General features: G+C 36.3%; 1 long non-coding RNA gene across 4 annotated transcripts in view; it reads left to right on the forward strand.

Annotated features, from left to right (window-relative positions):
• Window positions 1-22,941, forward strand: part of LOC112658479 (uncharacterized) — a 78,580-nt gene extending 55,639 nt beyond the window's left edge. For 3 of the 4 annotated variants that reach the window (XR_007401239.1, XR_007401238.1, XR_007401240.1), the window contains 2 exons: window positions 15,141-15,271; window positions 18,232-22,941. This is a non-coding gene — a long non-coding RNA (uncharacterized LOC112658479). The other variant, XR_007401241.1, reaches the window with a different exon arrangement.
• The last annotated feature ends 259 nt before the right edge of the window (window positions 22,942-23,200 follow it).

Genomic DNA, 23,200 nt, shown 5'->3' on the forward strand with positions numbered 1-23,200 from the left:
TTTAGTTGCAGAGGGAGAATCTAAGCAGTATGGCACTGAATCAGACGTTATGGAGGACAGATGTCATTATCCTTGGGTAAAGTGCTAGCTGTGAATGTGAGGTGGACTGATAGTTGAGATAACATTTGATTGCTGTCCCCTCCCCCACATGCATTATCTATACCCTGTACTTGTCTGCCATTCTATCTGCTATTATCTTGGCAGAGGGATAAAACAGCAGAATACAGAGAACACAAAGATCAATTCTTTGCTTTTGAGTTTCAAAAGGTTTGGCCTTGGCAAAGACAAAATATTTGGAAGAAAGAGAGCTGTGTAAGAAGAGAAGGTTTGTCAACCTCTCCCAGACCAGATAAAGGTTCTGGGGGCTTTGGCAAGAAGAAAAGCAGGAAGGAAAATAGAGACTTTGGAGGATTGTGGATTCCTAGGGTGGCACTCAGGAGCTGAGAGCACAAGAATGAAGAAGACAACACTCTCTTCGCCCTTAAGGGATTTGCAGACTAGCAGGGAAAATACATTCAGCAAATAAATGCAATAAATCAAATGAACTATTATGAAAGAACATACAGGAAAGGAATGTAACCAGGCCTACACATCTGGGAATGACTTGCTAAAAAAAAAGATGTTTAGTCGGGAACTGGCAGCATAAATAGATACTGTCTAAATAGAGACTAGATAGAAAAAGTGTTTTAAGGAATAGGAAGACATGGAAAATTGTGAAGGAAGAGGATGTGGCATGTTTTAGAAGTCAAGAGACGTCCAAGAGGATTACTGGAATGCAGAAAGAAGAGGAACAGTAGGAAAGGTAGGTAGACTCATTGGGAATTTAGTGTTGTAATCGATCGGGAAGGTATGGTGGTCAGAACTCTGGAGAAGCCCTGGGAATGTATGATATCAAATGGATTGGATATGTATTTAGGAGGAAGCGTTGATGAGACTTGGTGATTAATTGCTGTGAGAATGAGAAAGAGCTTGTGGCAAATATGAAAGATCTAGTAGGATTACCAGAAAATATTGAGGACCTAGTTCAGGATGATGACCAAGAACTTTATAGGAGCACAAATTCTCTGGGATTATAGTATATATAACAGCTATGTATTCATACATGCCTATAAATCAGGTTATTTCAGAAGACCTCTCTGCGATTGGTCTTCCCACTCCTATGTAGTTATTTTTTATGCAGTTTCATAGACCTGGAAAGAAAAACTACCACTTTGAGTTTACTTAGAAACTCCACCCGTGGGCAGTGATTTCCTGGAGGGAACTGACTTGCTAATGGGAGGTGGAAATAGGAGGATAGAGGGAAGGGAAGGTGTGGGGGGGGGTGTCCTAAGGAGGTTTACTTTTCTGACAGCTTAAGGTTACACTTTTACACTTTCTGGTGAGCTTCACTTATTGATTGATTCATTCAGACTCTTATATTAAGTACCTATTCTGTTAAAGGCACAGTCCCTAGAAGGCCTTGTGAAATATCTAAGGATGAATAACAATTAGAGGGCATGTCCTCCCTTAGCAGCTCTTTCAAGGCTGCCTCAGAATCACTAGCCCTAAAGAATCACCCCAACCTTAGTGTTGGATTGAAAATATGCAACTCCTCAAATTAGGTTGAAACTCATTCAATATGCCTTCCTTCCATCATTTGGGAGATTCTCCACATGTGAATCTTCCTGCTTTTCATGGAGATAAACACTATTTCAGCTATTTCAACTCTCTTCTGCTTAAAGTCCTCAAACAGTACTATTTTGAAGCTCCTTTTTACATTTCTGTTCTTTAACCTCATAATGGTAATGCCATTAGGTAACATGACCATCTCCCATTCTGTCCTACCCATGTAGGTCTTCATGAGTGTATCTCAAGCAAGAACACCTTTGTTGTTTCAGACCTTCAGAACTCTTGACTAACAGCTCCTCCTGCCTTTTTCAGCAAGCCTATAGACAGTCTTTAAAGCACGTGCTCGTAGGTTTGGAGATTACTTGTTCTTCTTCTCTAACCTTGCCTTCCCTCAATGGCACAACCTCTGGTTCCTCTTGTTCCATTCCCTACTCTTCCCTACTTCCTCCAGTTTTTCCTTTTTCTCCTTTGCTCTTCTTATGAGAAAATTATTAAGGGAAGCAGAGATCTGTAGTGATGAGAACTGGGCAGGAGTTCTCTTTCCAGCTCTCCATTGGAAATACTTTAGGCCAGAGACTATTGAGATATGGATAATTCTATTAAAATAATAAAATATTGCTATTAGTTATGCTTGGCCATTTGCTACATATATAACTTCAGGTGAGTTATCTCTCTAAGGCCTCAGTTTCTTGTATGTATAACGAAACCAGTATGTGATTGATGAGTAGAAGGGAATTTATTAGCTGGAAGTGCCCAGATCCGTTTCCAATGCCCAGTAAAGGGCCATGGTAGTTTTGTATTATTTTCTTATTTTCTTAAAGATCCATCCTTCCCCAAATCATATAAACTTCAAGCCCCATCAAACTTATCTCTGCCTCTACTGATAGAGTTTTGTAAGAATGAAATAAGCAATATAGGTGAAGCATTTAGCACACAACCTTGGAACTATTGCTATCCCATTATCATTATTAAAACTACTATTGTATTATTTGTCCAGAAAAGGTTGTAAAAAACTTCATCAGAATTGAAAATCAACACCAAAACTAACGTAACATTGTATGTCAACTTTACTCAAATGACAACAAATTTTAAAAATTTAGAAGTCAAACTTTAAAAGCTATAAAGTAGAGAACATGAGTGGGAAATATCAGAGAGGGTAACAGAACATGAGAGACTCCTAACTCTGGGAAATGAACAAGGAGTGGTGGAAGGGGAGGTGGGCGGGGGGATGGGGTGACTGGGTGATGGGTGCTGAGGGGGGCACTTGATGGGATGAGCACTGAGTGTTATGCTATATGTTGGCAAATCAAACTCCAATAAAAAAATAGTGAAAAAAAAGCTATAAAAATGAATGAAAAACATATTTTTCCAGCTTTTCTAGGGCTTTCCTATAATATATAGTAACAATATTTTTCAAACATTTTCAAATTTATTTTTAATTATAAGGGTAGTGTATAATTGTTATAAAAATCAAAACAAGAGGGACGCCTGGGTGGCTCAGCAGTTAAGCATCTGCTTTCTACATGGGGCATGATCCTAGAGTCCTGGGATCAGGTCCCACATGGGGCTCCCTGCATGGAGCCTGCCTCTTTCTCTCTGTGTCTCTCATGAATAAATAAATAAAATATTTTTAAAAAATCAAAACAAGGGACGCCTGGGTGGCTCCGTGGTTGAGCATCTGTCTTTGGCTCAGGGTGTGCTGGGATCCGGGATCGAGTCCCACATCGGGCTTCTTGCAGGGAGTCTTCTTCCCCCTCGGCCTTGTCTCTGCCTTTCTCTTTCTCTCTGTGTTTCTCATGAATAAATAAATAAAATCTAAAAAAAAATAAATAAAACAAATAAAAATATTGGGTTAAAAATAAAAACCTCTTCTCTTTTTCTCCCCTACCTGTTCATTGCTCCTCCCTCCTTAGAAATATTCTCCTCCCAGTGTAACCATGAATTAAGACTTTGGTGTACATTTTCCAAGTCTTAAAATGTACTTTACCATTGAATGTAAAATTTTATATCACAAACAATATAAAAGTTGTTTTTTAATTTCCCCCTCTATTGAAACTGATAGAGAAGAGCAATACCAAATAGGTAACTAAAGAGAACACACACACACACACACATCCCTAGCAGTTTCCACAAATCAAAACATTCAGAATTCAAGGAAACCAGGACTGTCTTCTCACAGATTATGTCAATTCATGAAAGAACACTATACTAAGTTATATGAGGGATCATTTGCTAAAGGCAATGCACATATTACCTCAGTGTTAACTCTTGCTGAAGACCAGTGCTGGAGCCTTGTTCTACACAGGTCAGGATGTGAAAGGGAATGGAAAGCAGCCCCAGATAAGGGAAGGCAGATGGTACCAGCTTCCTGTCTCTTTTATCTTTCTGCTTCTTAGTTGCAAATATTATGTATTAAGTTCCTGTACTGAGGAAAACATAAAAATTAGGGTTGCTTCTTTTTAAAAAATTCCAGAGTATGTCAAGCTGAGAGAGAGAGACTGATGTATAAGCTATTAGAAAATTCCTTAGAGGGGTGCCTGAATTGTTCAGTTAAGCATCTGACTCCTCTTTTGGGCTCCGGTCATGATCTCAGGGTCGTGAGACTGAGCCCTGCGCTGGCTCTGCATGAAGTATGCATCTTGCTTAAGATTCTCCCTCTCCCTCTCCCTCTGCCTATCACCCTCCCCTTCTCTCTAACAACAACAAAAAATTCCTTAGAATATGTGTACATATACTATAAAAATGTGTATTATGGACATTATAAAGACTTCAAACATTTTTAAGGTACTTTTTTGTTACCATTATGAATATTACCTTGGAATTATTTCCAGTGTTTGATGTAACATTTAGCCTGAAAAACACTTTCACCAGAGAAAGAGTTAAATGGAGTACACATTTAATTTAAACGAGAGATGGGAAAAATCCCTAAATATTATTTATTCATGACCTGTGTGTCACACTCTTCCAAAAAATAATTATTTTTCAGAGAAAACATAGATTGATTGTTCTTATAGTTTAATTCTTAAGGACCTTCATAAATACTTTTAAAATGAACACCTTTAATGAACTTTCTTTCATTAAACCTATTAAGTGCAATTTAAAATTAAAGAATGGCTATGGTTCATAGAGAATCATTAACAGGATTTACATAGAATTTTGCATATGTCTATGTATTCATAAAATGTATTTATAGCTTACTATAATAAATGTGAATAAATGAAGCTACAATTACACATTACTTTTTCTAATTTATTAATTTGATTTGTTTTATTCATTTACTATTACCCTTATGAATAAACCAGTTTAAATATTAAATTGTAAGGGAAATATATGTCAGGTCAGTTAACAAGGAACCTAAATTTAAAAATGTATAACGTAAAGAGAAACATAACTGTTTTTATAAAAGAGTTATGACAACTTTTAACATGCAAGGAAAGCTTTCACTTGAGTAATTAAAATTCCAGACCATCTTAACACACATACAAATTTCCATGGTAAAATCATGGCTGGCTTGTTTTCCTTTTGAATATATTGTAGCACAAAATCTATTTTTTTCTTGTGCAGTTATATGATTAGTAGATTTCTCTCTCTCTCTTATACACATGCACACATACACACATACATACCTTTTACTAGTTATTTCTTTTTCTGCCAGTTTGGTTTGTACCCACAAACCATAACTAAAGTGGAACTTCCAAGTCCAAGTCCAACCAATACTAGAATTTGATTGCAAGCAATGAAAACAAATCTTGCTTAATTAAACAGAAAAGAAGTTTGTTGGAAGAATACAGGTTAGCTCACGGAATCAAAGGGAAAGCCTCCAGGAAAGGCAGATGTAGAGCAGTTCCAGAGATCTAGGTAAAAAGGATCAATGGACAGTGACTTCAGAAAGCTCGGGGAGTGAATTTGGACTCTGTCTCAGCATCATTGTGCTCAGGATCCAGATTCCCAGAATTAGAGTTCACAAGCCACACCCTGACTAGGGCAGTCTGAATCTCCTCACTGAAATTATCATGAAGAAGGCAGGGAGTTGGGAAGACAGATCTCCAGAGGTAAATCGAGGTGCTAACCAAAAACAGGAAAAGACTCTGGGAATTGAAAGCAGTACATGTTCTTAGATTCTAAAATATAGCATACCATAAATACCATATCATTTATTTGTAATTTCTGTATATGACTTTGATCATTAACAGTTTAAACATTCATATGGGAGGATATTGTAGCCAGCAAGACTTTTATTAAGAATAAAGAATAAGAGGAGTACCTGGGTGGCTCAGCCAGTTAAGCATCTGACTCAGTTTCAGCTCAGGTCATGATCTCAGGGTCATATCAAACTCCACATGGTCAGGCTCTGCACTCAGGGGGGCTTCTGCTGGATATTTTCTCTCCCTCTCTCTCTCTCTCTGCCTCTCTCCCTGCTCACATGCTCTCTTTTTTAAAAATAAATAAAGCTTAAAATCAATCGATCAATCTTTACAAAAGAATAATACATAAGAAAAACAAGGACATTTCTTATTTATCCTATCTTCTTCGTCCATCCATTTGTTACTACTAAGCTTTCAATGGAATAATCAAACCTTAAAGGAAAATTTTCTTTGCACTTGAATAAGTATAGGCAACAAGCCAGGAGACCTTAATCACATTCCCAGTTGTTTCTCTAATATGCTAGGAGATCTTGGCTAATTGAACCTTTTTCAGGGCTTAGTTTCTTTATTTGTAAAATGCAGGTGTTAGAATATAATGAACTTCAGCTATTGCATTTATTTCTGTGGTTATAGGACAGCAGGCAGACCTCTTTGCTATTGGTTTCTGCCACCCTTTCCCAGGGTCAGGCCACTTGACAGAGGACCCATGGGCCTGAGCTTACATTCCTGGAGGTGACTAGTGGTGGGAGAATGCCCAGCACCTGCTGAGGAGTTGGGATGGGTGTATTCATCCAAGTACTCATTCAACCAATCCTTTGCCAGGCGTACGATGTGCCAAGCATTAGAGGATGAAGGTAAGAGCCATACTCTCAAGAAAGTCAGAGATTCTGGTTCATAGTAATTCCTAAGTAAGAGACAAGAGCTCGTGAATTTGAAGAAACCTGAAGGAAAGAAAGAGTCATATATGGATAAACCTAACCTCTAGTGCTAACTGTAGTGATTGAGTATTCATAAGGGTTTATGGGAGCAAGGAAGAAAGCACCCTCTTCAGTACAGGAGAAGACAGAGAGCCAGAGATGGTTCTGAGGGCACTTGAAAAATAGGAGTTTGGTTCATTCATTCAACAGTTATTGAGTATCTTTGTGAAGACAGTGTGTTGGGCAATGGAAAATGGCTATGAAATGAAAGGTAGTCTAGAGAGGGAGGGGAAGAGGGAGGAGAAGAAAGAAAAGATGTTTTAGAAAAATAAAGAAGCAGCACACTACAGTGTTATCACTACATAAAAACAGAATAAGATTAATGATTAACACTTAATGCTTGCTCTTTGCTAGGCACAATTTTAATTGCTTTCCATGTACTAATTTATTTTTGAGACAGGTACTATTATTATTCCTGTTTTACAGTTAAGATAATGATAGTTTAAGTGAACTGCCCAGGGAAATGCAGCAAAAATGAGCCAGGTTTGGGATTTGAACCCAGATGACTCAGGCTCCAGTGTCTGGGCATTTAACCACTACACTATACCATCTCTTTGCACATCTATAACAGCTGAATAATCATCCAGTATAAATTTAGTAGGGTTGGTCTATTTTAGACCAATTCAAAATACAGAGCTAGTTTAAAAGAATAAATTAGTACCCACAGCTATAAATATTCTTCTTAAAATTACACTATCGTTTCCTTTATATAGCTTCTTTTTTTTTAACCTTGGGCTAAACCTCCCGCAAATTCAGCCTTTATGACAGATTCTTTGGCCAGGAATTAATACTTAACTAGAACAGGGGAAAAATCTGATCCATTTGGGTTTTCCTAGGTTAGAACAAGAAAACTTCTTTTGAAAATTGAAAAGTGTGGTTATTTTGTTAGTATGAAGGATAGGCTTTCTGGCTCATAATAATTCCTAAGTGAGAAATGTGAAGAAAATTTGAGGAAATTTGAATTTGAAAAAAAACCTGATGGACAGTAAATCAGTGTATTCTTATAAGACAATCTGGTCACATTCCTCCCTCCCCCTCAGATTTAAGTAGTAACATTATTGTAAAGGGTCATGAAACTTCTTATTCAATTGCAGGGATCTTTGTTTTCTTAGTACCACTCATGTTTATAACTATGAATAACTGGAAATACATAACCATGCAACTAATTTTGTTTTTGTTGTTGTTGTGTCTTAATTGGTAACTGAAAGAATTTAGGAACTAAAATCATTAAAAAATAAACAACATGACACACCCAATCTCATAATAGAGATTCACAGCACAAACATGTTGAAGGATAAATGGCTGTTTTTTTATGTATATATTGTTATTAACTTGCTGGAGTATAAGGTCTCCAAGATGGGGACAGTGATTAACATTCCTCTATAGCCTCTAGTACAACTTACTACATGGTAGGACTTCCGTAAATATACGTTAATGAGATATTTGATCAACTAGATACAATACCAGGTAACTCAAGCTAAAAACTTTCATTAGAGAGCATTATTTAAACAGCCTGTCAGTCTACATTGAATAAAATGGGTGACTTCAAAGTTTATTTCACATTAACTGTTTACAAGCAAATATATCTGATTAAATGCATCAGCAAAGTCAGATTTAAATCAAACAATTGTCTTAACTGTAAAAACAATGTTGACACATATGGGCTATGTATTCTATTTTATTTATGTATTTTTTTTCTCAGTACATCCAGTACATTCCTATATTTCAGTTGTGAGAGAAAAGCCCATTAAATGCTGTGTAATGTTAAATGTGTATTATATCTATGTACCTACAGCTTCACAAATATTGTATTATTATTTTTTCCACAAATGCATTTTGATAGATTTCTATGTCATTGTAATACTGTATTTTTAATAAATAATTTGAAGTCAGAAATAAGTTGCTTCCAGCTAATGTAAGAAGGTAACAACAAAATATCTCTTCTCTGATAAGTAAGCCACACTTTCAATATGCCATTAACCTCCACTTCTTGTCTTTTTTGGGGACCTTCTCCTGGGTTTTAGGGAGTTGTATGAATGTGGCTGATGAATGTGGCTGATGAAGAAGTTAGGTTTTGCCAATTATACAACGCTTAACAACTTCAAATTTTCTCTGGCACCTGGAATTAAAATAGAAACTCTTAATAGTATTTTCTTTCTTTCTCTTTAAGATTTTATTTATTTATTCATGAGAGACACAGAGAGAGTGGCAGAGACATAGGCAGAGGGAGAAGCAGGCTCCCATGGGGGGCTTGATGTAGGACTTGATCCCAGGACCCCAGGATCACACCCTAAGTCAAAGGCAGACAGACGCTCAAACACTAAGCCACCCAGGTGTCCCCGAATAGTATTTTCATACCTATTTCATACCCCTTCTATACTAATAGTTTTCTAAACTCACCGTCCACAAGTGACAAACACCCTTGCCTTGATAGAGTGGCTTGGAACTTTGCCAAGCTATGAATACCTATGGTAGACAATAACTTTGGGTGGATTTTGTCTGGTAAACAGATTTCAAATGCAAAGTTTATGTCACAATTCCCTTTGAAGTTTTGTAACATTATAAAACAGAAACTCATATATGGAAAGACAATTGTCTTTTTCTCTGTCTAGCTCCAACTATTCCATTTGAATCCAGTAAAAGATCCACAAAGGCTAAGCATGTTGAGCCGTGTTTTACTAAGAACTTGACTTAATAGATACTAAGCTCACAGTCAAGCAGCACCAGTCTTGGACAAAGGCAGTGATCACACCGGGCTTTGTGGTTGATTGGGGCTCAAGGCTTGGTACGTTCTCTTCAACCCAACTAGTTCTGCTGAGAGAAGGACAATGATTCGCATTTCCAAATCAATCAAAGACATTTTGAGTGATGGCAATTTGCTAAGTTTAAGTCACAAGTTACTACAAGGCTATAAATTAGGCCCTGCCACACCAATCAAGGTGGCACCATGCTAGTATTTTTCAAATTTACTGCAATGAAATACTGTCAAAATTTTAGTACTCATGTGTGTTTGGATAAAGGTATACAGTAAAGAAGTGATTTAATATACACCTTAAGCTTACACAATGTTTTATATGTCAATTATATCTCAGTTCAAAACAAACTTTAAAATTCAAAAATTCGAAACAGAAGTGACCTCACAAATGAACAGAATTCTGTAAGAAATGATTAAAATTAGATTCATCGCCTTAAAAAATACCTACATCCAGACTCTAATAATAATAATAAATTAGAAAAATTAAAGTATTTCAGTTGTGAGAGTAAAATAAAAAGAACAATATATAAAGTTAAAGTAAACACACACTTTATAATTTTGTTAGGAAACATTTTATACAAAACCCACCAACATTTTAAATTAGCAAAATGGTTTCTTTTTAAATTACCAAGAACTTATTTAATATTAGAAATAATATTCTTGAGTCATACTTCAAATATATTTCAGAACTTTGTTTTTGTGTTATGAAGTTTGAAAAATAAAAATAATTGACACATCTCTATTGAAGAAAGAAGAACATGAATATTATGTTTCAATAGTTAGGTGTCTTGACTTATGCTGCTTTGCATCTCCAGTCCCGATATCATTTTAGAACCCCAGAACCAAACAGCCAACTGCTTCTCCAGGGCTCCATTTGGATTTCACATGGGAATCTCAAATTCAGCATGTTACAGCTGAACTCTTTGTGTCTTCACCCTGTACACCTGCTCACTGTGTCTCTGGGGCAGCTTCTCCAGGTAAATGGCACCACCAGCTGCTCAAGCCAGAAAACAGGACTAGTTTCAAATATATTCATCTGCCCTGAAGTCCACTCAGTTCCTAAGCCCTGTCACTTGTACTTGACGAATAGCTCATGCATCCATCCTCCTCCCCCTCTCCCTCCTCCCCCTGCTCCTCCTCCCCCTGCTCCCATCCTTACCATCTGGCCTCAGCAACCCTCTCCTGCCTTATTCCCCTCCACTCCTTCCACCTATTCTCAGGTCACACTGAGCCATTCTTAGTTCTCCCAGTATGCAATTTTCTTTTGTTCAGGACTTTCTTTGCCCTAGCAAAGAATGTTGTTCCCTAGCTTGGAGCACCTCCACACACTTGTTCACTTTGCTGCTGCCCACTCCTTCAAGTCTCAACATAGATATTACTGTTTTCAGGAAGCCTCTTTTGGCATCTCACATTCACTTGTATATCTTCTAGAACAACCTCACACATGGTAGGCCCTCAATAAATATGCTCTAGATATTTGATCAACTAGGTACCACACTGGGTAGTTCAGACTAAAAAATGTCATTTCCCCTCTGTTCTTCCTTTGTTCTCTCATATCTCCCCCATTATTGTGCATTTGTTTTAAAGGTCTATTGACTTATCTGTTCTCACTGGATTGTTAGCAAGGACCTCTTAATTACCTATCAAAGACCATGGCACCTACTACTAGGTGCCATAAATATGAACAAATTAACATATACTCCATCAGAATCTCTGAATCTATTCCCCTCCCCCACATTCTTGCAAAGACTTTCTTTCCTCAGCTTAGTTTTTTAAAGATTTTATTTATTTATTCATGAGACACACACACACACACACACACACACAGAGGCAGAGACACAGGCAGAAGGAGAAGCAGGCTCCATGCAGGGAGCCCAACGTGGGACTTGATCCAGGATCTCCAGGATCTCGCCCTGGAAGGTGGTGCTAAACCACTGAGCCACCTGGGCTGCCCCCTCTTTCCTCAGTTTAAAGCTTTGAGAGAATTTCCCATGAATTAATAATCCTGATTTCACTTAGTTTTATGATTTAACCTTCTCAAATTTCTTTACCCTACCAGGATGACTTTTTATTTTGTTTTATTTATATTTTTAAGATTTATTTATATATTTGAAAGAGAGAGAGTGTGTGTGAGTAGAGGGAGGGGCAGAGGGAGAGATAAACTTAAGCAGACTTCCAACTGAATGCAGAGCTCAATCTCATGACCCTGAGATCACCACCAGAGCCAAAACCAAGAGTTGGAGACTTAACTGACTTTACCACCCAGGCACCCAGTGATTCTTAATTTAAATTCAAGGCTCTTCTGTGGGACTAGGAGCCACACTCTGTTGCATATCTTTAGTGAATCTGCAGTTAGATATTCAGTCTTTTTCATCATAAATTTAATTAAGGAACATATCAGATAGCCCTAGGGTCTGTGTCATTCCTGGAGAATGTGCCTCCATGTTGCTTCCCCATAGGGAGGTTGTACTCAGACCTGGTCCTTTGCTGCCACTTGGCTCCTCTTCTACAACTTCTCAGCTACATCTGCAGCTCTGGACTTCTGGTCTCTTTCCTGATACTGTGTAGTTGGCTTGAACTTGGCTTCTTGTCTATGCCCTTGCCTCCTGGCCCAGAGCTGAGATGCATGTCTGGTCCTAATTCTTACATGCTTGGGGCCGCGTGTGCAATTGCCATTATTATTGCCTGCGGTGAGTGCTCTCACTTTGTGGAGTGACTTCGCATCAACTGACCCATCTGATCCTCATAGCAGTCAAGGAAGGGAAGGCTCATTTCAAAGCCTTTTCTATTTGTAATGGTGTTGCAAATTTAATAACTGTTTTTCTCATAACTGATTTACTATTTCTCACCTACTCCATAGTATGTTTTAAATTTATAGAGTTACTATAAATGAATTTCTGGTAGTTTAATCAGTCTTTTTTGGACATGCCAGTCCCTTTGGGGCAAATGCTAATTATATGAGATTTTCTCTTCTTCCCCTTACTCTAAGATACTGTCATGACATCATGTGAAGGGGTGGTGGTGGGAAGAAGAGTAGTGAGAAGGAGCATTGGATTCAGATGGTGACCTCAGTGGGCCCTCACTGGCCTCTACAGTTGAGTGCCTGGTCTGGTCTCTGAAATTGTGAGTGCTGATTGCTCACAGTCCCTTGTGCCCTATGGGTCATTGGATGGGCCTGGCACTTGATAACTTCCACAGCTAAAGTCAATATGGAGCTAAAAATATTTGGAAAATTGCAGTGTTTTGATAAAGACTGGATTTCAGGATTATTTGCTTGCTGCAAACTCAAAACTCCTGCTTTGGATATTAAAAGCTGATTATTAAAACCCTCTTTATTTTTGCATTCTAGCTATAATATAATCCTAATGCCTTAGGTAGAATGAGCAAAGGTCACACATTAAGAAATGCAAAGGAGAAAAACTCATTAATATATATCAAAATGTTCCCATCACAGTATTGATTCAGAGAAAACTATTAACTAGAGCAAAATTCCACTAATTTGGATTGCATGGTGAGGTCACTCTGAATTAGCAAAATGTTTAAGTTATAGACTATTATTAAAGAAATGTAATATCAAAGTATGTAGAAAGAAAATAGTATTAAAAATAAGAAAGGGACAACTATTATTAAACATTTGGAAAGGCTGAGCTGGATTATTTTTGTGTGTACATATATTACACATGTCAATATATGTAGATATGCATATGTTTTATACATACATGTAGTATATATACTAAGTTCTATAAATATATGAGTCAATTTATCTTTTTTTTCTTTTAGAGAAAGAGAGAGCATGTGTGAATGTGGGGGCATAGGGAGAGGGTGAGAGAGAATTATTTTTAAATTATTTTTTACTTATTATTTAGAAAGAGAATGAGCATGAGTGAGGGGGAAGGGTTAGAGAGAGAATCTTAAGCAGGCTGCATGCTGAGTGCCAAGCCCAATATAGGCCTCAATCTCATGTTCCCAAGATCATGACCTGAGCTGAAATCAAGAGTTGATGCTTAACTGAATGAGCCACCCTGGTGCCCCAAGCCAATTTATCTTAATGATTGATTTTACAGAGAAGGAAACAACACAGAAAGATTGAGTTGCCTGATAGTTGGTAAGTTGTTTTACTAGATTTTCCTGGCTTTAGAATCCCAATGGATAACTTTCATAAACCTATTCTTAAAAGATGAATTCTATGAAGATACCTTTAACCAATATGTGAAAAAATGTAATTAATATATTTTGTATAGAAATGACAAGCCTTGAAAATGTTTTGTTCTTCTAATATATTATGGTGACACATGATAGTTACACTTCTGGTAAGCATAGTATAATGTATAGAGAAGTCGAATCTTATGTTGTACATCTGAAACTAATGTAACATTGTGTGTCAACTATAGCATAAATTAAGAATTTGATTTTTTTTCTAGTACTAAATTAAAATTTTTTGATGATTTTAATCTTAACAAACACTTCATAAATTTTACAATGAAAATTCTAGGGACGCCCAAGTGGCTCAGCAGTTGAGCATCTGGCCTTTGGCTCGGGACATGATCCTGGTCCGGGGATCGAGTCCTGCATCCGGCTCCCTGTAGGGAGCCTGCTTCTCTCTCTGCCTGTGTCTCTGCCTCTCTCTCTGTGTCTCTCATGAATAAATAAAATCTCTAAAAAAAAGAAAATTCCAGTGACTGATTTACCTAGCTTTCAGAAAGTCCACATTAAAGAGATTTACTTTAATGAATTTTTAATGTATAATTTTCACAGAACTAAACAAAATCTTTCTTTATGACACTTGATATTTCATTCACTTTCTCTAGCTACTTTATAGTTACAAGATATAAACATATTTAGTCAATTCATTCAAAATTTAGAAAAAAACAGTCAAAGATCACAGACACTTAACATCATTTAACCAAATAGCTACTGGGACTCTTTGAATTGGCACAATATAGAAAAATTCAAAATTTCAGACTCTAGATTTAATAGCAAGATATAAAAAATAAAATATTTTTGTAAATTACTTACTTGAAATAAAAGACGAACTGTTCAGTATAGTCAGAAATCATAAAGTAAAAGTGACTTTTGGAAATTGGAAGGCAGCTATGCTCACCAGCATGCCACCAATACTGACTTTTGAAAATCAGAACCACGAAAAATCAAAATTTCACAACAAACTATAAGAAAAATAATTTAAAAATTTTGAAATAGACAAAACAGCAGTAAAAGAATGATTTAAAAATATTTTATTAAACTTAGTGCCCAGATTTTGGTTTCTAATACCATTCTCTAATGGAAGAGACCAGGGTTCCTTGGAGAAATGGTTGATTCTAGAATGAGGGCAGGAAGCATACGTGATGAACCTGGGTATCTTCCCAGAAAGTAGGGGAACACTTAAAAAACCACACTCACACACACTTGAAATGATGGGGTATGCCAAAGGAACACAGGAGGCAATTGAAAGAGCTCCTAATGGTCAAACCTGGAACAGTTTGAGCAAGAAAAGAAAGTCCTATAGGATTGTATCCAAAATATAAAATAAATATCCATGAACCATAACAATTATAAATAAATGATTGAGTACATAAATAAATAATAAATTAAGGAGAAGAGAAAATCGCCCATGCAGAAAAATTCAAAATAATTTATGTACTATTCCACCTACAGGAGATGGAGCATAATTCCGTACTTCAAGAACATGGGCTTCAAATAGAGCTGTCCTTCCAAAGGCAACTATATGGAAAGAGGAGACGAGTACCTCTATATCAGAGAAGCCTGACAAATACTACCTCAGCCAGGTGATCAAGGTTAACACCAACAGTGATAAATAATCTGTATAGTATGTGCCTTTGATATAATAGGATTAAAATGACACTTTATCTGTGTGATCTTCCTCTCCAAAGTCCTTAATCCCAGATCAATCATGAGAGAGACATCAAACAAATCCCAAGGGGGACATGCTGCAAAATAATGTACCAAAACTCCTCAAAACTGTAAAGGTCATCAAAAACAAGGAAACTCTGAGAAATTGTCATAGCCAAGAGGAACTTAAGGAGATATGACAACTATGCAGTATAGCATCCTGGATGAGATTCTAGAACAGGAAAAGAACATCAAGTAAAAACTAAAAGCATCTAAGTAAAGTATGGATATTAGTTAATAATAGTTTATCCATATTTTTTTATTAATTACAATAATCAAATCCTCTTAATTTAAGATATTAATAATGGGGGATTAAAGAGTGCATTTACCATTATGATAACGGAATAATGTATAGAATTGTTGAATCACTATACATATACTGAAGCTAATATAACAGTGTATGTTAATATACTGGAATTAAAAAATACTTGATAAATAAAAAAGATAATGATAGGGGAAACTGAGTGTGAACTCTGTGTACAATCTTTACATTTTCCTGTAAATCAAACTATTCTTTATAAAACAAGCTCCACATAGAGGCTATATTAGCACAGTTCTGTACTAATAGTCAGGAAACACAGAAGACTGAAAAACATGTTAAATTATACTACAGGATTCACTACTAAAATCTAGGCTGTAGAAAAGACCACAGGACAAATGTCCCAGTTTCTTCAACAAATAAATTGTGGGAGGAAAATAGAGACAGCTGAAGTTTAAATTGAATGAAGAGACACAACTAGTCACAATATGTGGACCTTATTTGAAAATGGACTGATACAAACTGCAAAAAATGATAATATGTAAAAATGGTTGGAATATTGAACACACACTGAATATTTGATGATCCTAGGGAATTGCTGTTAATTTTGAGTGTGATTCTGCTATTGTGGTTATTTTTTCAATATCCTTATCTTTAGAGATACATATTGAAATATTTAAGGATTGAATTATATAATCTCTGATGTTCATACCAAAATAATATGGGATACAGGAGGATTCGGTGGGGGTAGAGATGAAGCAATATTGATCATGAATTTTTAACTGTTGAAGCTAGGTTAGGCATAAGGGAATTCCTTATTTTATCCTATATGCTTATACACATATTTAAATTTTTCCACAATAAAAAGTTAAACTAAATAAAAACTACAAAGTGAAATAAATACCTAATAAGCCTTATTGTATAGTACTTTATTTCTAAATAGTAAAGTGTTTTCCACCTACACATCACCAATACTTAAAATAGCAGCTTCGAGATAGAAAGTGACATTTAAGCTGTGTCTACAGGAAGCCAAAAACCTACTGGTTGATTTGATTAATTCAGACAAAGAGCTAGTCAGTTTAGAAGAGGGAAAAAAAATCAAACTGTTCATTTTGTTGAGTTTACTGAATAACGCCTTGTATAGTGCTATGTACATAATAAGTGATTAATATTTGCTGGTCAATAAATCAGTGAATTTAACATTTGCTCTGGCACTTTAATGAAGACACAATGTGGCTGTGAACAGCAATTGCAAGAGAACAAAGGTAAAAGTCTAGCTCTAGGCAAAACTATAGAGAAGGCAACATTTATTTTCCAAATATTCATGTGCAAAGATCATCACTGCAAACACACAGCCTAACTTCATAAGAACAAGAACCAGCTTATGAAACTATTAGATTTTTTTGATAAATTCTACCAAAAGTTGTTACAAAATATATTTGTGTAAATTGGTATTTCAGTGAATTATATACTATACACATTTATTTAAGTCGTATTGTGGTGTATTATGTTACCTTACTTTGTGAATCAGACAAAAATAGGTAACATTATCTCTGTTTTTCAGGTAGAGGATAGGCTCTGGGAGGCCTCCTAGCATTGTCAGTGCCAGAAGCAGAGGAATGGAGACTGGAACCCAGGTGTCCTGGCACCAAGTCCAGTGCTCATTGTAACACTTAACTGTCTCTTGAGGGGAAATACAAAATATACTCTTGTTGCTTCTACTTGGATTTTGTGGGAAAGAAAATTGGCATGCATAAATATCTGTAGTTTAGAAACACAAATAACCTTCTCTTTTGCCAATCTCTATTTAAATAGTGTCAGGAAACTGTACTTCTTTTTAATGACTGTATATTATAAATAGTCAATATTCTGGGCAATGTAATGCTCCATTAATATTACATTCTGTTTGTTCAGTGATGCACAGCTGAAATCCAGAAATTAAGCTCTCTAAGGATGGTAAACACTCTTCTCAACATTAAATCCTTTGATGTTGAAAATGTGTATTAAAATATATTAAAATATTATATAATAACTTTATAATATCAATTAACACAAAGCTCATCATTCTAATGCATTATTGGGCAAATGGCTTTATTCTTACACAGGATCTTCCTGTAGGAGGACTTCTGTTCCTCCTCAGTAGATTTAGTCCATTTATTTATCACGGCTTCATTTTCCTGCCTATTTTACGTGCAAAGAAAACCATTCATAATAGCTTATGTTTCTTACCTCCAGTCAGTGACCATTTCCATTCAATTTATTTTAAACAATGTCTTGGAATCAGTCCATCCCTTGCCTTTGCGTATATTCTATATCTTTTTCCAACTTTCCTAAATGACTCACTTTTTGCCTTTGTTTTTAATTAGAGGTTCCTCTTATGGCTTCTTCCTGAGTATCCCCTTTGGAGCTAGACAGATATTGTTTTGCACAGCAGAGTGTCCAGCTGAGAACAAAAATACAGACATGCATTTGTTGAAACAATGTTTAAGTGGGTTTAATCAGAATGCAGTTTAACAGTTCAAATATGTCCATATTTCGAGGACCACAGAAGAACTTAACATATGTTCTCTGTTTCAGCAATATGAACAAACCAAATTGTCAAACACTGAATCCGTAGATGAATGTACTTCCAAAATCATTTCCCTGATCCACTGTAAACAGCTTGATCACACTGGAGAATGTGACCCATGGAGTTGCTGAAGTGTATTTTCCTGCTTTACCTCATGCAGAATACTCAAACTAAGAGTTTTCTGAAATGTCACTTCACAAACAAACTGAAGAAACTGGAGGAGATAAACTAGGATTTCTGGCTGTGAACAGCAATTGCAAGATTGCAATGGAAATAAGTCCTGTTGGGCAATGGCAGAGTGGCAGCGTCTGTACCTGGGAAAACCCTACAAAACTCATGTGAGGGTCAAAGACCAGGACTTGGTGCTGAGCTTCAGAAAATTAATTGATCTTCCTAGAGCACTCACACCAGGGAATTAGGTTACCATCTGCATATGTCATCAAGTGGCTCACTTCCCTGCTTTGTCAAGTATGTTAGTTTTTTATTGTTGCAGTAACAAATTGCCACAAACTTAGTGGATTAAAGCAACACAAATTTATTATCTTGCAGTTCTGTAGGTCAGAAGTCCAATAAGGGTCTCACTTGATTAACATTAATGTGTCAGTGGGAGGCTAGCACAGCAGGTGGAGTCTCTCTCACAAGTATCGCTGACTCTTTTGTCATCACATCTCTTTCTCTGACCACTGTTGGAAAAGAGTCTCTGCTTTTAAAGATTGGGGTGATTAGATGGGGCTCATCTGGATATTCTAGGGCAATTTCCCCATCTCAAGGTCTGTATTCTTAATCATATCTGCGAAGTACTTTTGGTCATGTAATGTAACATATTCACAGATTTGGGGAAATAAGAAGTAGATTTCTTTGGAGGCCATTATCCTGTCTACCACACCAAATGAAGAGTAGAATGATAAGAGATTTTTCTGGCCTCCACCTTTCAACTTATCCTTATCTTAACCAACTGACTGAATCTGGGCCTACAACCATACAACCCAACATGTTTTAACCCTACACTCTTCTTATTGCTTAGTTTTAGCTCATCAGGCTTAAAAACCATACCATCTACAATTTTCCCCCTTCTTCTCAACAATATCTAGGATGTGGAAAATTCATAAGAAATAAATTGCTTACAAATAAAGTTATAAGAAATAAAAAATTTATAAGAAATAAATCTCTTAATTGAAAAAATATGTTAATTAATTCTCAGTAATAATCTTACATTTATACATCAGTTTTCTTCTGGGGTGAGGCAGCCAAAATTTTTTCCAAAATTAAACATACTCATTAAAACAGTGCCATGAGATGGTCATAATATATTTAACAATGGCAGCCAATTGGGATTCTTTGAAAAATAAAACTGAATAGATGGGCTTCTTCAGAGGAGGACCTTCAGAGAATTCCCACCTTCAATCTGTGCCCTAGGTAGCTCAGGAAGACAAATTATTGTATTCTGTTCTTAGGCCCCAATGAATAAACCTTATTTGTCTATTAAAAATTACAGTATTTTATTTTTAATGAACTGTACTAGGGGAGCCTGGCTGGCTCAGTAAGAAGAACATTCGACTCTTGATCCCACAGTAGTGAGTTCAAGCCCCATGTTGGGCGTAAAGATTACTAAAAAATTTAATAAAAATGTTAAAGAAATAAAATGGTTAAGAAAAAATTTCAGCTTAAAAATACTATGCTAATACAAGTTTTGAAGTGGAGGGTATATATCTTTGCTACAATTTTATTGGTGAATGGAATTAAGTTTTTTTTTACATTATATAAACTGAAGATAAAATTGAATTTACCTTGGTGCGCCAGGGTGGCTCAGTGCGTTAAGGGTTGGACTTTTGATTTTGCTCATGTCATGATCTTGGGGTCTTGAGAATGAGCCTCATGTGGGACTCCACACTGGGTATGGTACCTGCTTAAGCACCTCTCTCTCCCTCTCCTCTCTCTCTGCCCCTTCTTCCACCCAGGCCCTTCTTGCACTCTCTCTCTCTCTCTTAAAAAATTTTAACTTACCTTAAAGATATTTAAGCTTAAACTTCAAGTCACTTAATTTTGTGTTAGTAGTGTTTTATAATATTTTTCTAAAGAGGGTTACAAAAATTACATAGGTTTAAGACCCCATAAAACTTGGGGCCACCACTGAATGGAGTTTCCTGTTTGAATTGCATAAGTGTTTAATAATCATAATATTTCTTTTTCTTTTAAAAAAAGATTTTATTTATTTATTCATGAGAGCACAGAGAGAGTCAAAGACATAGGCAGAGGAAGAGGGATTCCGATGTGGGACTTGATCCCAGGATCCTGGGATCATGACCTGAGCCAAAGGCAGACACACTCAACCACTGAGCCACCCAGGTGTCCCTCATAATATTTCTTTAAAATAAATATATTTGGTCATATTATTTTGCTATTTTCTACAGCTTAGATGTGATAGACTATTTTATTTGTTCACAATTTTTTATTCCTCTCCATCTTTACCATATTTCCTTTTAATGCAACATATTTCCTCACTGTACTGACTTTGGACTTGCTTGGCCAATGGAATGTGAGCAGATGAGAAGAAGTACACTATATCCCAGCAGAAAATTACAATGTCCTTGTGTAATTTGGCTTTGCCCCTTAATTTCTGCTCTCTACTATGAGTATTATCAGAGTCCCAGAATGAGAAGACATGTAGAACCCAGCCAAGCTCAGCACAAGCCCTGTAGGCCTACAGCCTTCATGTAATGTGAGTGAGAAATAAGTATTTGTAGTTCCACTGAGATTTGGCCATTGTTTGTTATTGTCGAAAAAGCCAAGAGTGATTGTCATTCTATTTACTTTTTTCATTTCACAGTAAGGTATCATCTATCTATCTATCTATCTATCTATCTATCTATCTATCATCTATCAATCTATCTATCATCTATCTATCTCTAACCACTCTAGTATTATTCTGGATTTGCAGTATATATATTATACTCTTTGGTTGCCTTTAACAAGCCTACTTATTGACAGTTGCCAAGGACTGAGTCATTAAACACATGCCTTCTCTTCCCCAGAGACAGTCTTTTGCATGTGTATGTGTGTTTTCTTTTCCTTCTTCCTCTTCTTCTTCTTCTTCTTTTTTTTTAAAGTAAATTGGCAGGTACACAAGGAAGGAAGCATGTATCACTGGGGACTTCAGATCCCAAGACTGTGCTACATGCTCATCATTTTCTGAAAATGCAGAATCCATCCCTGTCTGTTTTCTTGAAGTTATTTCATAAAATATGTGTTTTTTTTTCTAATTATTTTTAATTATGCCTCTGTAGAATTAGTGCAAATTTCCCCTCCTTGTTTATCTGAAAACCCATTATGTGAAGTGAGGCTATGTTCCCTGTTGGGTACTATTTATGTTTTAAAGCATGTAAGGAGTCTCTTCTGTGGAAGCTCTCCAATGTAGCCAAATTAATGTCATTTCAATTTTTTGCATTTCCACTAAATTCGCCCAATCAGAATAACAGATGTTATTTGTGTGTGAGTTCATTAAATACATTGTTTCCTTAAACATACAAGGTTACCTGGAAATCTTATCCCTTCCCTAAAAGGTGCTATCATTGTGAACTACCAACGTTTTTGACTATGTAAGATGTATCAGTGTTGAGATATCTTAATATATATCTGTTGAAAAACTCATTCCTGGTAGAAGGATGAACTGTCTTTGAAAAGCAGCATGATATTCTCATTATTTTACTATTGCTCTGATGGGCTTGACTGACTGCACTCCTTGGCTCTGTTTCAAACCACTCCTAACTCTGAATTGTGAAAAAAATCTTTATTAAAAATTTTTTTAAAGAAATAACCACGTGTAGTTACATAAAATCTTAAAGCTATTTAAAATATCCTAAATTTAAGCAAAGGTAACACAAATTAATATTCAATAAATTAGATTTAAAATAACCCAGGATGTAGTGAATGCTAGAATATCTTTATGCCTTTTTGTATGTGTGTGTGGGTTCAAGTGTATTTTTACTCTAAAAGAAAAATGTCTAAGAAGAATTTCAAAGGAGTTTATACCATAAAGTATAGTAGGTACTCAACAAATGTTGAGAAAATAAGTTGGATTCAGTTAAAGAAATGGATCTTTTTTTAGATGATAAGAAAATGGAAAAAGGCACTTTTGGAACATTGCATGAATATCTAAATTTAGGTTACATTGATACCTATTCAGAATTGATTGTAAAAAGAACACCTTTAAAACGCTGTTTTTGGCAGCCCAGGTGGCTCAGTGGTTTAGCGCCGCCTTCGGCCCAGGTCGTGGTCCTGGAGACCTGGGATCGAGTCCCACATCAGGCTTCCTGCGTGGAGCCTGCTTCTCCCTCTGCCTCTCTCTCTCTCTCTCTCTCTCTCTCTGTGTGTGTGTCTCTCATGAATAAATAAATGAAAATTTAAAAATGCTTTAAAAAAAAATGCCGTTGTCTGAGGTGACCTTTCCATTACTAAGGACAGTGCCAGGTAACTGTCCAAGCATGGGGCAGATCCTATCAGCACTGGACCCAGGCATCATGGAGCTTCCAGGTGAACCTTAGCTCTTGAAGTGCCAGGATGCTTTGGTCAAATACTTATTCTTTCTAAATTTTAATGTCTTCACTTGTAAACAAGAAATAGATTGCCCTGGATACAACTGCTGTAAAATTTAAGATTCTGGAAGTAAAGTGTAGTGGGCTGAATGGTGGTCTCCCAATAAAGATATTCATGTCCTTGGAGTCTGTGAATGTTACTTTATTTGAAAAAGGGTCTTGGATATCTAAGTAAGTTAAGGATCTTGAATCATTTTAGCTTGGCCAGCTGGGCCTTAAATCCAGTGATGAATGTCCTTACAAGAATGAGACAGAGAGACATAAAAGAGACAGAAGAGGAGAAGGCCATTGAAGGCAAAGATTGGTGGGAAGTCACCATAAGCCAAGGAGTACCTACATATATCAAAAGCTGGAAGAGGCAGAGCATGTATTATTCCCTAGAGCC

The sequence above is a fragment of the Canis lupus genome, chromosome 12 (assembly GCF_003254725.2).
Source record: "Canis lupus dingo isolate Sandy chromosome 12, ASM325472v2, whole genome shotgun sequence".
NCBI classification, from domain to species: domain Eukaryota; kingdom Metazoa; phylum Chordata; class Mammalia; order Carnivora; family Canidae; genus Canis; species Canis lupus.